This window comes from Lissotriton vulgaris, chromosome 9, assembly GCF_964263255.1.
Source record: "Lissotriton vulgaris chromosome 9, aLisVul1.2, whole genome shotgun sequence".
NCBI classification, from domain to species: Eukaryota; Metazoa; Chordata; class Amphibia; order Caudata; family Salamandridae; genus Lissotriton; species Lissotriton vulgaris.
Window position 1 is genome coordinate 539,968,789 of NC_141697.1, and position 12,221 is coordinate 539,981,009.

The 12,221-nt window shown below is 43.5% G+C and overlaps 8 non-coding genes across 8 annotated transcripts; all 8 read right to left on the minus strand.

The window, feature by feature from the left end:
• Positions 1-603: 603 nt before the first annotated feature.
• On the minus strand, positions 604-675 carry TRNAG-UCC (transfer RNA glycine (anticodon UCC)). The gene has a single exon. It is a non-coding gene; the product is annotated as a tRNA-Gly (tRNA).
• A 1,522-nt stretch (positions 676-2,197) lies between these two features.
• TRNAG-CCC (transfer RNA glycine (anticodon CCC)) lies at positions 2,198-2,269 on the minus strand. The gene has a single exon. It is a non-coding gene; the product is annotated as a tRNA-Gly (tRNA).
• A 1,533-nt stretch (positions 2,270-3,802) lies between these two features.
• TRNAG-UCC (transfer RNA glycine (anticodon UCC)) lies at positions 3,803-3,874 on the minus strand. The gene has a single exon. It is a non-coding gene; the product is annotated as a tRNA-Gly (tRNA).
• Positions 3,875-5,395: 1,521 nt separating this feature from the next.
• Positions 5,396-5,467, minus strand: TRNAG-CCC (transfer RNA glycine (anticodon CCC)). Its single transcript has one exon. It is a non-coding gene; the product is annotated as a tRNA-Gly (tRNA).
• A 1,529-nt stretch (positions 5,468-6,996) lies between these two features.
• Positions 6,997-7,068, minus strand: TRNAG-UCC (transfer RNA glycine (anticodon UCC)). Its single transcript has one exon. It is a non-coding gene; the product is annotated as a tRNA-Gly (tRNA).
• Positions 7,069-8,590: 1,522 nt separating this feature from the next.
• On the minus strand, positions 8,591-8,662 carry TRNAG-CCC (transfer RNA glycine (anticodon CCC)). The gene has a single exon. It is a non-coding gene; the product is annotated as a tRNA-Gly (tRNA).
• Positions 8,663-10,195: 1,533 nt separating this feature from the next.
• Positions 10,196-10,267, minus strand: TRNAG-UCC (transfer RNA glycine (anticodon UCC)). The gene has a single exon. It is a non-coding gene; the product is annotated as a tRNA-Gly (tRNA).
• A 1,521-nt stretch (positions 10,268-11,788) lies between these two features.
• Positions 11,789-11,860, minus strand: TRNAG-CCC (transfer RNA glycine (anticodon CCC)). The gene has a single exon. It is a non-coding gene; the product is annotated as a tRNA-Gly (tRNA).
• Between the last annotated feature and the right edge of the window lie 361 nt (positions 11,861-12,221).

Sequence of the window (12,221 nt, forward strand, 5' to 3'; positions counted from 1 at the left end):
GCCGGTATAAGGCTTTAGAGCGTTTGGGAGCGTTCGGTACATGAGAGGACGTTGGACTGGAAGCTATGCAAATTTGAAGCATCCAAACTTCCTGCTGCAGTCGGAGGCTCTTTCCATGGACATCTGCCTTTTGGATTCCTCTAAACTTGCCCTCTGATGAAACATTTTGTGAGCTGCAGTTACCTCCGACGGCTACAAGGTGGTGCTACATTCAGGTGAGGGCACAAGTATGCACAAAATGTTGGGGACTTTTGCCAGATTTATTGCTGGATCTTGCATATTTTTTTCAGAGGCTAAATATTGCCTAGGAAATGCTTTTTAACATAGAGATGCTGGAGTTAAAATGTCTGGTCGGGCCTCAGCCCTTTCATTGTCTGCCCACTGTAACATATTTTTTTACCAGTACATGTGAGTGGTGACTCTGCTTTATGAAACTTATCATATATTAGGACAAGGAATATAGCAGAAGGGGCGATCGAAATGCTTGCCTACATATTTGTTTATTTTTTATATAATGGCTGATTAACCTCTTAATTATATTACCATTTTGTGAAATGTTGCTTTAAAATATTTCCTGCTTGCAGAATATATAAGTATTTGTATTGCGTTGGCCGGGAATCGAACCCGGGTCAACTGCTTGGAAGGCAGCTATGCTCACCACTATACCACCAACGCCCTCAGATCTTTGCGCTCTCGGTTCTAAACATTAGGACCCTGAGTTCAATGACTATCATGCACCAGCTTCAATGGTGCATTTGGTTTAGATACCAACATGAAAAGCAATAGAAAGTTTTTGTAGAAGGTAAGGAACTGGGATTGAAACCAAGGACAAAGCTGTGCAGAAGAGAAGAATGGAAAGCAGCAATACAAATAATAGATATGAACACATAGAGGCAGCATGGGAAGCAAAGCAGGGAAGAGAAATAGAGAACATTCCATGAAATGCCCAGGAGATAGATAAGAGCAGAACAAAAAAGGGAAGAATGAAATTCAAAGCCTCCACATAAAAGTGTTTGAAGGTCCCACCAGTCATTCATGCTTATTATTGTGTGCCTTTACTTTCAAAGTACAGTGTGGAGCTTTTGACGATCCCTCTCTTGTATTTCAGCAGACACAGATAGTTGAGAAGTCTTTTCTCACATAGCTGGCACAAGCTTGCGCTTTTCCTTGCTGGTAGCGTGGAAATGACAGCTTGGTCCTTGGAAGTAAAATCAAGCAAAATTAGCAGAGGATGGTTCCGATCCATCGACCTCTGGGTTATGGGCCCAGCACGCTTCCGCTGCGCCACTTTGCTCCGTTGTGAAAGTGTTCTTTTTATGCAGATAAGGAGCATTAGGCAGAGTAGCATGGGATTGGTCTGGCTCTCACCTCATTTGCATAAGTATATCCCAAGGCATGCTGGGTGCAGAAAAACTTCATCTTCCCCTCTCACAATCAGTCATAACTGAAAGTCAGACACTCTTAGGCACTAGCCGTTTCAGGCCTTTATCAAGACAGTAGCTCTTGAACCATCTCTCTCTCGCTCTGTGATCCTAGCACTAGCATGCTCAGGATTTGGCTTTACCTTGGAGCCAGAGATATACCCGGTGAGGGCTTGCCCGGTGTGAGGCTTTTGAGCGTTTGGGAGCGTTCGGGACGTGAGTGGACGTTGGACAGGAAACTATGCGAATATGAAGCCTCCAACATTCCTGCTTCAGTGAGTGGTTCTTTCCATGGACATCTGACTCTTGGATTCCTCTCAACTTGCCTTCTGATAAAACATTTTGTGAGCAGCAGTTTCCTTCGACAGCTACAAGGTGGCGCTACATTCAGGTGAGAGCACAAGTATGCACAAAATGTTAGGGACTTTTGCCAGATTTATCGGTGGATCTTGCATATTTTTTCAGAGGCTAGATATTGCCTAGAAATGCTTTTTAACATAGAGATGCTGGAGTTACAATGTCTGGTCGGGCCTCAGCCCTTCCATTGTTTGCCCACTGTAACAAATTTATTACCAGCACATGTGTGTTGTGACTCTGCTTTATGAAACTTATCATATATTAGGACAATGTATGTAGCAGAAGGTGCGATTGAGATGTTTGCCCACGTATTTGTTTATTTTTTTATATATGGCTGATTAATCTGTTCGTGAAATTTCCATTTTGTGACATGTTGCATTACAATATATCCTGCTTGCAGAATATATAAGTATTTTCAGTGCGTTGGCCGGGAATCGAACCCGGGTCAACTGCTTGGGAAGCAGCTATGCTCACCACTATACCACCAACGCCCTCTGATGTGTTAGCTCTCGGTTCTAAATATTACGTTGCAGAAATCAATGACTATCTTGCACCAGCTTCAATGGTGCATTTGGTTTAGATACCAACATGAGAAGCAGTAGAACGTTTTTTGCAGAGGGTAAGGAACTGGGGATTGAAACCAAGGACAAAGTTGTGCAGAAGAGAAGAAATGAAAAGCAACAGTACAAATAGTAGAAATGAGCATATATAGGCAGCATGGGAAGCAAAGCAGGGAAGAGAAAGAGAACATTCCATGAAATGCCCAGGAGATATATAAGAGCAGAACAAAAAGGGAAGAATGAAATTCAAAGCATGCCCAGAAAGTTGTGTGAAGCTCCCACCAGTCAGTCATTTATGGTTATAATTGTGTGTCTTTACTTTCAAAGTACAGGGTTGTACCTTTCACGATCACTCTTGTATTACACAGACACGAATAGTTGAGAAGTCTTTTCTCACATAGCTGGCACAAGCTTGCACTTTTCCTTTCTGGCTATGTGGAAATGACAGCTTGGTCCTTGGAAGGAAAATCAAGCAAAATTAGCAGAGGATGGTTTCGATCCATCGACCTCTGGGTTATGGGCCCAGCACGCTTCCGCTGCGCCACTCTGCTCCTTTGTGAAAGTGTTCTCTTTATGCAGATGAGGAGGCATTCAGAGAAGTGACGTGGGATTGGTCGGGCTCTCACCTCATTTGCCTAAGTATATCGCAAGGCATGCTGGGTGCAGAAAATCTTTATCTTCCCCTCTCACAATCAGTCACAACTGAAAGTCCAGACCCTCTTAGGCACTAGCCGTTTCAGGCCTTTAACAAGACAACAGCTCTCCGACGCTCTCTGTCTCTCTCTCTCTCTGTGATCCTAGTGCTTGCATGCTCAGTATTTGGCTTTTCCTGGGAGCCAGAGATCTACCCGGTGAGGGCTTGCCGGTATAAGGCTTTAGAGCGTTTGGGAGCGTTCGGTACATGAGAGGACGTTGGACTGGAAGCTATGCAAATTTGAAGCATCCAAACTTCCTGCTGCAGTCGGAGGCTCTTTCCATGGACATCTGCCTTTTGGATTCCTCTAAACTTGCCCTCTGATGAAACATTTTGTGAGCTGCAGTTACCTCCGACGGCTACAAGGTGGTGCTACATTCAGGTGAGGGCACAAGTATGCACAAAATGTTGGGGACTTTTGCCAGATTTATTGCTGGATCTTGCATATTTTTTTCAGAGGCTAAATATTGCCTAGGAAATGCTTTTTAACATAGAGATGCTGGAGTTAAAAGGTCTGGTTGGGCCTCAGCCCTTTCATTGTCTGCCCACTGTAACATATTTTTTTACCAGTACATGTGAGTGGTGACTCTGCTTTATGAAACTTATCATATATTAGGACAATGAATATAGCAGAAGGGGCGATCGAAATGCTTGCCTACATATTTGTTTATTTTTTATATAATGGCTGATTAACCTCTTAATTATATTACCATTTTGTGAAATGTTGCTTTAAAATATATCCTGCTTGCAGAATATATAAGTATTTGTACTGCGTTGGCCGGGAATCGAACCCGGGTCAACTGCTTGGAAGGCAGCTATGCTCACCACTATACCACCAACGCCCTCTGATCTTTGCGCTCTCGGTTCTAAACATTAGGACCCTGAGTTCAATGACTATCATGCACCAGCTTCAATGGTGCATTTGGTTTAGATACCAACATGAAAAGCAATAGAAAGTTTTTGTAGAGGGTAAGGAACTGGGATTGAAACCAAGGACAAAGCTGTGCAGAAGAGAAGAATGGAAAGCAGCAATACAAATAATAGATATGAACACATAGAGGCAGCATGGGAAGCAAAGCAGGGAAGAGAAATAGAGAACATTCCATGAAATGCCCAGGAGATAGATAAGAGCAGAACAAAAAAGGGAAGAATGAAATTCAAGCCTCCACATAAAAGTGTTTGAAGGTCCCACCAGTCATTCATGCTTATTATTGTGTGCCTTTACTTTCAAAGTACAGTGTGGAGCCTTTGACGATCCCTCTCTTGTATTTCAGCAGACACAGATAGTTGAGAAGTCTTTTCTCACATAGCTGGCACAAGCTTGCGCTTTTCCTTGCTGGTAGCGTGGAAATGACAGCTTGGTCCTTGGAAGTAAAATCAAGCAAAATTAGCAGAGGATGGTTTTGATCCATCGACCTCTGGGTTATGGGCCCAGCACGCTTCCGCTGCGCCACTCTGCTCCGTTGTGAAAGTGTTCTTTTTATGCAGATAAGGAGCATTAGGCAGAGTAGCATGGGATTGGTCTGGCTCTCACCTCATTTGCATAAGTATATCCCAAGGCATGCTGGGTGCAGAAAAACTTCATCTTCCCCTCTCACAATCAGTCATAACTGAAAGTCAGACACTCTTAGGCACTAGCCGTTTCAGGCCTTTATCAAGACAGTAGCTCTTGAACCATCTCTCTCTCGCTCTGTGATCCTAGCACTAGCATGCTCAGGATTTGGCTTTACCTTGGAGCCAGAGATATACCCGGTGAGGGCTTGCCCGGTGTGAGGCTTTTGAGCGTTTGGGAGCGTTCGGGACGTGATTGGACGTTGGACAGGAAACTATGCGAATATGAAGCCTCCAACATTCCTGCTTCAGTGAGTGGTTCTTTCCATGGACATCTGACTCTTGGATTCCTCTCAACTTGCCTTCTGATAAAACATTTTGTGAGCAGCAGTTTCCTTCGACAGCTACAAGGTGGCGCTACATTCAGGTGAGCGCACAAGTATGCACAAAATGTTAGGGACTTTTGCCAGATTTATCGGTGGATCTTGCATATTTTTTCAGAGGCTAGATATTGCCTAGAAATGCTTTTTAACATAGAGATGCTGGAGTTACAATGTCTGGTCGGGCCTCAGCCCTTCCATTGTTTGCCCACTGTAACAAATTTATTACCAGCACATGTGTGTTGTGACTCTGCTTTATGAAACTTATCATATATTAGGACAATGTATGTAGCAGAAGGTGCGATTGAGATGTTTGCCCACGTATTTGTTTATTTTTTTATATATGGCTGATTAATCTGTTCGTGAAATTTCCATTTTGTGACATGTTGCATTACAATATATCCTGCTTGCAGAATATATAAGTATTTTCAGTGCGTTGGCCGGGAATCGAACCCGGGTCAACTGCTTGGGAAGCAGCTATGCTCACCACTATACCACCAACGCCCTCTGATGTGTTAGCTCTCGGTTCTAAATATTACGTTGCAGAAATCAATGACTATCTTGCACCAGCTTCAATGGTGCATTTGGTTTAGATACCAACATGAGAAGCAGTAGAACGTTTTTTGCAGAGGGTAAGGAACTGGGGATTGAAACCAAGGACAAAGTTGTGCAGAAGAGAAGAAATGAAAAGCAACAGTACAAATAGTAGAAATGAGCATATATAGGCAGCATGGGAAGCAAAGCAGGGAAGAGAAAGAGAACATTCCATGAAATGCCCAGGAGATAGATAAGAGCAGAACAAAAAGGGAAGAATGAAATTCAAAGCATGCCCAGAAAGTTGTGTGAAGCTCCCACCAGTCATTTATGGTTATAATTGTGTGTCTTTACTTTCAAAGTACAGGGTTGTACCTTTCACGATCACTCTTGTATTACACAGACACGAATAGTTGAGAAGTCTTTTCTCACATAGCTGGTACAAGCTTGCACTTTTCCTTTCTGGCTATGTGGAAATGACAGCTTGGTCCTTGGAAGGAAAATCAAGCAAAATTAGCAGAGGATGGTTTCGATCCATCGACCTCTGGGTTATGGGCCCAGCACGCTTCCGCTGCGCCACTCTGCTCCTTTGTGAAAGTGTTCTGTTTATGCAGATGAGGAGGCATTCAGAGAAGTGACGTGGGATTGGTCGGGCTCTCACCTCATTTGCCTAAGTATATCGCAAGGCATGCTGGGTGCAGAAAATCTTTATCTTCCCCTCTCACAATCAGTCACAACTGAAAGTCCAGACCCTCTTATTCACTAGCCGTTTCAGGCCTTTAACAAGACAACAGCTCTCCGACGCTCTCTGTCTCTCTCTCTCTCTGTGATCCTAGTGCTTGCATGCTCAGTATTTGGCTTTACCTGGGAGCCAGAGATCTACCCGGTGAGGGCTTGCCGGTATAAGGCTTTAGAGCGTTTGGGAGCGTTCGGTACATGAGAGGACGTTGGACTGGAAGCTATGCAAATTTGAAGCATCCAAACTTCCTGCTGCAGTCGGAGGCTCTTTCCATGGACATCTGCCTTTTGGATTCCTCTAAACTTGCCCTCTGATGAAACATTTTGTGAGCTGCAGTTACCTCCGACGGCTACAAGGTGGTGCTACATTCAGGTGAGGGCACAAGTATGCACAAAATGTTGGGGACTTTTGCCAGATTTATTGCTGGATCTTGCATATTTTTTTCAGAGGCTAAATATTGCCTAGGAAATGCTTTTTAACATAGAGATGCTGGAGTTAAAATGTCTGGTCGGGCCTCAGCCCTTTCATTGTCTGCCCACTGTAACATATTTTTTTACCAGTACATGTGAGTGGTGACTCTGCTTTATGAAACTTATCATATATTAGGACAATGAATATAGCAGAAGGGGCGATCGAAATGCTTGCCTACATATTTGTTTATTTTTTATATAATGGCTGATTAACCTCTTAATTATATTACCATTTTGTGAAATGTTGCTTTAAAATATTTCCTGCTTGCAGAATATATAAGTATTTGTATTGCGTTGGCCGGGAATCGAACCCGGGTCAACTGCTTGGAAGGCAGCTATGCTCACCACTATACCACCAACGCCCTCAGATCTTTGCGCTCTCGGTTCTAAACATTAGGACCCTGAGTTCAATGACTATCATGCACCAGCTTCAATGGTGCATTTGGTTTAGATACCAACATGAAAAGCAATAGAAAGTTTTTGTAGAAGGTAAGGAACTGGGATTGAAACCAAGGACAAAGCTGTGCAGAAGAGAAGAATGGAAAGCAGCAATACAAATAATAGATATGAACACATAGAGGCAGCATGGGAAGCAAAGCAGGGAAGAGAAATAGAGAACATTCCATGAAATGCCCAGGAGATAGATAAGAGCAGAACAAAAAAGGGAAGAATGAAATTCAAAGCCTCCACATAAAAGTGTTTGAAGGTCCCACCAGTCATTCATGCTTATTATTGTGTGCCTTTACTTTCAAAGTACAGTGTGGAGCTTTTGACGATCCCTCTCTTGTATTTCAGCAGACACAGATAGTTGAGAAGTCTTTTCTCACATAGCTGGCACAAGCTTGCGCTTTTCCTTGCTGGTAGCGTGGAAATGACAGCTTGGTCCTTGGAAGTAAAATCAAGCAAAATTAGCAGAGGATGGTTCCGATCCATCGACCTCTGGGTTATGGGCCCAGCACGCTTCCGCTGCGCCACTTTGCTCCGTTGTGAAAGTGTTCTTTTTATGCAGATAAGGAGCATTAGGCAGAGTAGCATGGGATTGGTCTGGCTCTCACCTCATTTGCATAAGTATATCCCAAGGCATGCTGGGTGCAGAAAAACTTCATCTTCCCCTCTCACAATCAGTCATAACTGAAAGTCAGACACTCTTAGGCACTAGCCGTTTCAGGCCTTTATCAAGACAGTAGCTCTTGAACCATCTCTCTCTCGCTCTGTGATCCTAGCACTAGCATGCTCAGGATTTGGCTTTACCTTGGAGCCAGAGATATACCCGGTGAGGGCTTGCCCGGTGTGAGGCTTTTGAGCGTTTGGGAGCGTTCGGGACGTGAGTGGACGTTGGACAGGAAACTATGCGAATATGAAGCCTCCAACATTCCTGCTTCAGTGAGTGGTTCTTTCCATGGACATCTGACTCTTGGATTCCTCTCAACTTGCCTTCTGATAAAACATTTTGTGAGCAGCAGTTTCCTTCGACAGCTACAAGGTGGCGCTACATTCAGGTGAGAGCACAAGTATGCACAAAATGTTAGGGACTTTTGCCAGATTTATCGGTGGATCTTGCATATTTTTTCAGAGGCTAGATATTGCCTAGAAATGCTTTTTAACATAGAGATGCTGGAGTTACAATGTCTGGTCGGGCCTCAGCCCTTCCATTGTTTGCCCACTGTAACAAATTTATTACCAGCACATGTGTGTTGTGACTCTGCTTTATGAAACTTATCATATATTAGGACAATGTATGTAGCAGAAGGTGCGATTGAGATGTTTGCCCACGTATTTGTTTATTTTTTTATATATGGCTGATTAATCTGTTCGTGAAATTTCCATTTTGTGACATGTTGCATTACAATATATCCTGCTTGCAGAATATATAAGTATTTTCAGTGCGTTGGCCGGGAATCGAACCCGGGTCAACTGCTTGGGAAGCAGCTATGCTCACCACTATACCACCAACGCCCTCTGATGTGTTAGCTCTCGGTTCTAAATATTACGTTGCAGAAATCAATGACTATCTTGCACCAGCTTCAATGGTGCATTTGGTTTAGATACCAACATGAGAAGCAGTAGAACGTTTTTTGCAGAGGGTAAGGAACTGGGGATTGAAACCAAGGACAAAGTTGTGCAGAAGAGAAGAAATGAAAAGCAACAGTACAAATAGTAGAAATGAGCATATATAGGCAGCATGGGAAGCAAAGCAGGGAAGAGAAAGAGAACATTCCATGAAATGCCCAGGAGATATATAAGAGCAGAACAAAAAGGGAAGAATGAAATTCAAAGCATGCCCAGAAAGTTGTGTGAAGCTCCCACCAGTCAGTCATTTATGGTTATAATTGTGTGTCTTTACTTTCAAAGTACAGGGTTGTACCTTTCACGATCACTCTTGTATTACACAGACACGAATAGTTGAGAAGTCTTTTCTCACATAGCTGGCACAAGCTTGCACTTTTCCTTTCTGGCTATGTGGAAATGACAGCTTGGTCCTTGGAAGGAAAATCAAGCAAAATTAGCAGAGGATGGTTTCGATCCATCGACCTCTGGGTTATGGGCCCAGCACGCTTCCGCTGCGCCACTCTGCTCCTTTGTGAAAGTGTTCTCTTTATGCAGATGAGGAGGCATTCAGAGAAGTGACGTGGGATTGGTCGGGCTCTCACCTCATTTGCCTAAGTATATCGCAAGGCATGCTGGGTGCAGAAAATCTTTATCTTCCCCTCTCACAATCAGTCACAACTGAAAGTCCAGACCCTCTTAGGCACTAGCCGTTTCAGGCCTTTAACAAGACAACAGCTCTCCGACGCTCTCTGTCTCTCTCTCTCTCTGTGATCCTAGTGCTTGCATGCTCAGTATTTGGCTTTTCCTGGGAGCCAGAGATCTACCCGGTGAGGGCTTGCCGGTATAAGGCTTTAGAGCGTTTGGGAGCGTTCGGTACATGAGAGGACGTTGGACTGGAAGCTATGCAAATTTGAAGCATCCAAACTTCCTGCTGCAGTCGGAGGCTCTTTCCATGGACATCTGCCTTTTGGATTCCTCTAAACTTGCCCTCTGATGAAACATTTTGTGAGCTGCAGTTACCTCCGACGGCTACAAGGTGGTGCTACATTCAGGTGAGGGCACAAGTATGCACAAAATGTTGGGGACTTTTGCCAGATTTATTGCTGGATCTTGCATATTTTTTTCAGAGGCTAAATATTGCCTAGGAAATGCTTTTTAACATAGAGATGCTGGAGTTAAAAGGTCTGGTTGGGCCTCAGCCCTTTCATTGTCTGCCCACTGTAACATATTTTTTTACCAGTACATGTGAGTGGTGACTCTGCTTTATGAAACTTATCATATATTAGGACAATGAATATAGCAGAAGGGGCGATCGAAATGCTTGCCTACATATTTGTTTATTTTTTATATAATGGCTGATTAACCTCTTAATTATATTACCATTTTGTGAAATGTTGCTTTAAAATATATCCTGCTTGCAGAATATATAAGTATTTGTACTGCGTTGGCCGGGAATCGAACCCGGGTCAACTGCTTGGAAGGCAGCTATGCTCACCACTATACCACCAACGCCCTCTGATCTTTGCGCTCTCGGTTCTAAACATTAGGACCCTGAGTTCAATGACTATCATGCACCAGCTTCAATGGTGCATTTGGTTTAGATACCAACATGAAAAGCAATAGAAAGTTTTTGTAGAGGGTAAGGAACTGGGATTGAAACCAAGGACAAAGCTGTGCAGAAGAGAAGAATGGAAAGCAGCAATACAAATAATAGATATGAACACATAGAGGCAGCATGGGAAGCAAAGCAGGGAAGAGAAATAGAGAACATTCCATGAAATGCCCAGGAGATAGATAAGAGCAGAACAAAAAAGGGAAGAATGAAATTCAAGCCTCCACATAAAAGTGTTTGAAGGTCCCACCAGTCATTCATGCTTATTATTGTGTGCCTTTACTTTCAAAGTACAGTGTGGAGCCTTTGACGATCCCTCTCTTGTATTTCAGCAGACACAGATAGTTGAGAAGTCTTTTCTCACATAGCTGGCACAAGCTTGCGCTTTTCCTTGCTGGTAGCGTGGAAATGACAGCTTGGTCCTTGGAAGTAAAATCAAGCAAAATTAGCAGAGGATGGTTTTGATCCATCGACCTCTGGGTTATGGGCCCAGCACGCTTCCGCTGCGCCACTCTGCTCCGTTGTGAAAGTGTTCTTTTTATGCAGATAAGGAGCATTAGGCAGAGTAGCATGGGATTGGTCTGGCTCTCACCTCATTTGCATAAGTATATCCCAAGGCATGCTGGGTGCAGAAAAACTTCATCTTCCCCTCTCACAATCAGTCATAACTGAAAGTCAGACACTCTTAGGCACTAGCCGTTTCAGGCCTTTATCAAGACAGTAGCTCTTGAACCATCTCTCTCTCGCTCTGTGATCCTAGCACTAGCATGCTCAGGATTTGGCTTTACCTTGGAGCCAGAGATATACCCGGTGAGGGCTTGCCCGGTGTGAGGCTTTTGAGCGTTTGGGAGCGTTCGGGACGTGAGTGGACGTTGGACAGGAAACTATGCGAATATGAAGCCTCCAACATTCCTGCTTCAGTGAGTGGTTCTTTCCATGGACATCTGACTCTTGGATTCCTCTCAACTTGCCTTCTGATAAAACATTTTGTGAGCAGCAGTTTCCTTCGACAGCTACAAGGTGGCGCTACATTCAGGTGAGAGCACAAGTATGCACAAAATGTTAGGGACTTTTGCCAGATTTATCGGTGGATCTTGCATATTTTTTCAGAGGCTAGATATTGCCTAGAAATGCTTTTTAACATAGAGATGCTGGAGTTACAATGTCTGGTCGGGCCTCAGCCCTTCCATTGTTTGCCCACTGTAACAAATTTATTACCAGCACATGTGTGTTGTGACTCTGCTTTATGAAACTTATCATATATTAGGACAATGTATGTAGCAGAAGGTGCGATTGAGATGTTTGCCCACGTATTTGTTTATTTTTTTATATATGGCTGATTAATCTGTTCGTGAAATTTCCATTTTGTGACATGTTGCATTACAATATATCCTGCTTGCAGAATATATAAGTATTTTCAGTGCGTTGGCCGGGAATCGAACCCGGGTCAACTGCTTGGGAAGCAGCTATGCTCACCACTATACCACCAACGCCCTCTGATGTGTTAGCTCTCGGTTCTAAATATTACGTTGCAGAAATCAATGACTATCTTGCACCAGCTTCAATGGTGCATTTGGTTTAGATACCAACATGAGAAGCAGTAGAACGTTTTTTGCAGAGGGTAAGGAACTGGGGATTGAAACCAAGGACAAAGTTGTGCAGAAGAGAAGAAATGAAAAGCAACAGTACAAATAGTAGAAATGAGCATATATAGGCAGCATGGGAAGCAAAGCAGGGAAGAGAAAGAGAACATTCCATGAAATGCCCAGGAGATATATAAGAGCAGAACAAAAAGGGAAGAATGAAATTCAAAGCATGCCCAGAAAGTTGTGTGAAGCTCCCACCAGTCAGTCA